A 4,471-nucleotide genomic window follows, 5' to 3' on the forward strand; every position below is an offset into this window, starting at 1 on the left:
GCGTGACCTCCTCTCCCTAGTGCCACGCTCATGGATGTTACAGCCTCCCGGGTCCAACCTATAGACAATAGAGCTCACCATCCTCCCATCTCAGAATCTCCATCTCAGGAAGGGAGCCATTCGCCCCCCCCCCCCCCCCTGCTCACCCAGGCTGGACCCTGGGGCCCTCCTTCCTCCTTCTCCTGGGCCTCTCCAGCCCCATGGCGCCTGCCCAGGTCCAACCACTAGCATGTCTCTCTGGGCTCTTGTGGCATTCTCCTCTGACCTCCCCCCACCACTCTCCATTCCACAGGCTGAGAACTCTCCAGAAAGCACCAATGTGCCCTCGTCACTTCCCTGCTAAACTGCCATCAGGAGGAAGCTCGGAGCTTCTGGCCCTCAGGCTCCTACTAGTGGGGTGGCCACCTTCTGTAGCTTTACCCACACATGCTCCTGCCTGCCTGCCCTGGCTGCCTCCCAAGAAATCCTGTCAGGATGTAGCTCCTTTTAGTCTGAGGCCTAAAGCCGGGAGACCCATGGTAGAGAATGCCAGGCCAGGCCAGCCTCCCATCTTTCCCAGAGCTACAGTGAGGGGCCCGAGTGCCAGGTCCCCAGTCCCCACTCAGATATCCCCCCCCCCCGCTGGATGTTTCTCTTTTATTCAATGTATTGATTTTAAAAATGTATTATAAAAGTAAATGTGCTATTGAAAAATTCAGAGAAGCAGAGAGGAGAAAACACAGGAAATGTGCATTTGCATCTCCAAAGATAAACAGTATGAAATCATTTAAGAATATTTCCTTCTATGCTTACCTGGCTGGGGGGATGTTCACAAAGGTGGGTTTCCCCAGTGAGGCTTATCCATTGCGCTCCGGGTGTGCTGACCTTTGAGATTCCCAAATGTGGTACTGCCTGATTTGTGGTACTGGGGGACTGTGTTTGTGCTCTCCCCTAAACAGTGAGTAAGAGAGGAAAAAAGAGCCCCGACCGGTGTGGCTCAGTTGGTTGGGCTTTGGGCGGTAAAGTGAAAGGTGGCTGGTGCATCGATGTTTCTCTCCCCCTCTTTCTCCCTCCCTTCCCCTCTCTAAAAATAAATAAATATAGGCTTTTTTTAAAAAAAGAAAAAATATTTTCTTCTGGCCGTTCTCTGACTATTATATCTATCTATTATTAGTGCACCTTCACTGGGGGCACAGAACATCTCCAAACAGCAGAAATGGTTTTAAAATCAAGTGGTGTGGATGACAAAAGGGGCTCTGTGCAAAGTAAGCTCAGGGCGATGTGATCATAAATCCTAAATGGGATTTATAACACACAACTTCTTCAGTGAAAGCTTTACCTTTGCCTTAAGCAAGCCCTGTCCGTTGTTTTTATGCATCCAGGTTTAACACACCTTTGAAATAAGCCATAACCACCCTCATAATCTTAACTACCCTGTAATGCAATCCCCGCCCTGCTTTCTCCCACCTCCATGTGGGATCTTCCTTACCTTCCCTCCTTAACTTCAAATGCATTAAAGACACTGCAAAACTGTTATTCTTTGGAGCATTGGAGATCTTGCTCCCTGGCATGTATCACCAGTTTGGTGCAAATAAACTCATGAAAATTCTCTACAGGTATGGACATTTCTTACGTCTGCAGTGCAAATAACCTAATAACAAGAGCTTACTCTTTGGTGAAATGTGAGCATCCTTCCACACACCTGCGCCTCTTACATAGAGATTTCATAAACACGCTGTTTCACAAGCTACTGTATTTTCAGCCCATGGAGCTATCTTTCTCTGCTCAAGGATTGAACAGCTTCCCCCTGTATGGTGGCTGCCCACCCTCCCTGACATGGTCTCCAGTGCTTGGCCCTACCAGCGAGGCAGGCCTCATTACATTACAGCCTTTATTACAAGGCGGTAATGAGCATCCTTTTACATGGGCCTGTGCTCATATTTTCAAAAATCTCTTCCTCAGGCTAAATTCCAAAAAACTGATTTTTTTTAACAAGAAAAGAACACAAATCACTTTAAATTTAAAGCATGTGTGAATAGGGAATGCATTCATATAGTCCAAAAATTCATAGGGGATGAAAGCTAAGTCTCGCTCCTGTCCTTCTTGCTCCCATTGAGTCCTTCCCCTGCAGACAAGGAATGTCCCAGTTCCCAGCTGCCTGCAGGCTCAGCTGTGCAGACATAGCACTGGCAGCCCAGCTGCCTGCTCTGGGGCTCCACTCGGAGATCGTGGCAATATCAGGACTTAAAGAACTTCCCTCACTTTTTGTTTTCCCAGTTTCCTGGCATTCCCACCCCCTACCGATGGACAGTTAAGTTGTTTCCAGTTTTTGCTACTATAAACAATGTTGCAGAGAATTATTCAGTAACACATTTTTAATATTTACTATTTATTTTGTAACACAATGTTATATTAGTTTCAGATGTACAACACAGTGATTAGACACGTGTATAACTTACGAAGTGATCACCCCGATAAATCTAGCACCCCTCCGACACCACACATAGTCATTACAGTATTATTGGCCGTATTCTCTAGCTACACCTTACACCCCCATGACTACCTTGTAACCACCAGTTTGTACTTGTCAATCCCCTCCCCTTTCCTCCCATCCCCCATGCCCCTCCCAACTGGCAACCATCGGATCCTTCTCTGTTTTGCTTGTTTGCTTATTTTGTTTTTTAGATTCCACATAGAAGTGAAATCATGTGGTATTTGTCTTTCTCTTTCTTATTTCACTCAGCAAATACCCTCTAGGTCCATCCATTTTGTCACTAAAGGTAATATTTCATTCTTTTTTTATGGCCAAGTAGTATTGCCTTGTATGTGCGCACCACCGCTTTTTGAAGCACTCCTCTACTGATGGGCGCCCGGGCTGCTTCCATACCCCAGCTATCATAAGTAACACTGCAATAAACATAGAGGGGCACACATCTTTTTGAATTAGTGTTTTGGACTTATTAGGCTATGTGCCCAGAAGTGGAATTGCTGGGTCATAGGCAGTTCTACTTTTAATTTTTGAGGACCCTCTATATTGTTTCCCACGGTGGCCGCACCAATCTGCATTCCCACCAGCAATGCAGGAGGCACATCCTTACCCCCACCTGTCCCTTGTTGATTTACTGTAGCTAACCACTCGACAGGTATAGGTGATATCCCGCTGGGTTTTGCATGTGAGCATCCCAATGTTCTGTCCCGGCTCACGCTGCTTCCCAACGGGACCCACGTCCTTGCCTTGTTGGGTTTGGCACCCCACACTTGAGAGATGCTCAAGAAATGCCTGCAGGTTTTGAGATGAGGGCTGGGAAATGTCAAGGGCAGGAAGGGGGCGGCAAGGAGGAGTCATCACACTCTCTCCTTTTACAAATGGACACTGAGGCCCAGAGAGGGGACGCGACTTCCCCAAGGCTTCCCAGCTAATAAGGGGTTAAGGGGTGAGAGTGCGGCTTCCCGGCTGTGCCCCTTCCCCCAGGCCCTTGAGTCTGTGCTGGTGTACAGGTACCCGTACCCGTCCACCAGTACTTATGTGGTGATCTGTGTGGCTAGAGGGTTACGCAGACGTGTGTGTGAATTGCATGAAGGGACCACAGTGTGTGTGTGGGGACAAGTGTGCCCGCAGTGTCACGTGTCAGTGAGTATGTGTCTCCTGGGTGTTGTGTCAGGCCTGCCAGTGAGGGCTCTGTGTAACTTCTCTCTGCACCAGGGTCGCAGAGGGGGTGGGGGTGGGGCCCGGCCTGCTCTGGGAAGAGGCAGGGAGGGGTAATAAGCCCGCCCACCTGCATCTCCGCCTCCCACCTTCCAACGTGGCAGCTGGCAGGACAGCCCTTTCTGTTGGAAGGCTCCACACTCTGAGAGAGAGAATCAGAGATTGCAGAGAAATTGCGTTTCCCTGACTCATGCTTTGGGCTTGGAGCACATTCTTGGCTCCCGACCAGCATCTCAAAGAAGAACCGCCTATGGTGGCCCCCGCTGGCCACGCAAGAGGCTGTTTGGTTTTAAGAGCCTTTCTGGGCCCCATTTTCTCGCATGTAAAAACTTCCTTCCAATCCCCATCCTATAATTAAAAGTGCGATACTGTTTAGGGTCCCAGCACAGGCGGTGGCCACAGCGAAGTGCCCCATAGATGTCACTTCCCTTCCCAACCCTCCCCCACTTCCCCATGGACAAACAGACCTAGTTCAAATCCAGGTCTGACTGCAACTTTGCGGTGTGCCCTTGGACACACTTGGACTCCCTGAGCCTCAGTTTTCTTATGTTTAAAATGTGGACATTGGCACTTAACCTAAAAGTATTCAACACGATAACATGAATGTACTGGGCACTTAAATAACGGTAGTTTTTGTCCCAGAATTCCATAGGGCGAGGACTACATTAATCCAGCCATTAATGACGACCAAAGAATGACTTGCTGCATGACCCTGGGCAAATGCTCCGCCCCTCAGTTTCCCTCTCCGTACAGTGTGGATACAATTGAACTTAACGGTTTTCTATC

The 4,471-nt window shown here is 48.7% G+C and overlaps 1 pseudogene; it reads left to right on the forward strand.

Annotated features, from left to right (window-relative positions):
* The first annotated feature begins 784 nt into the window (after positions 1–784).
* On the forward strand, positions 785–933 carry LOC112316138 (U1 spliceosomal RNA; annotated as a pseudogene).
* The last annotated feature ends 3,538 nt before the right edge of the window (positions 934–4,471 follow it).

Source organism: Desmodus rotundus, chromosome 5 (assembly GCF_022682495.2).
Source record: "Desmodus rotundus isolate HL8 chromosome 5, HLdesRot8A.1, whole genome shotgun sequence".
Lineage (NCBI taxonomy): Eukaryota > Metazoa > Chordata > Mammalia > Chiroptera > Phyllostomidae > Desmodus > Desmodus rotundus.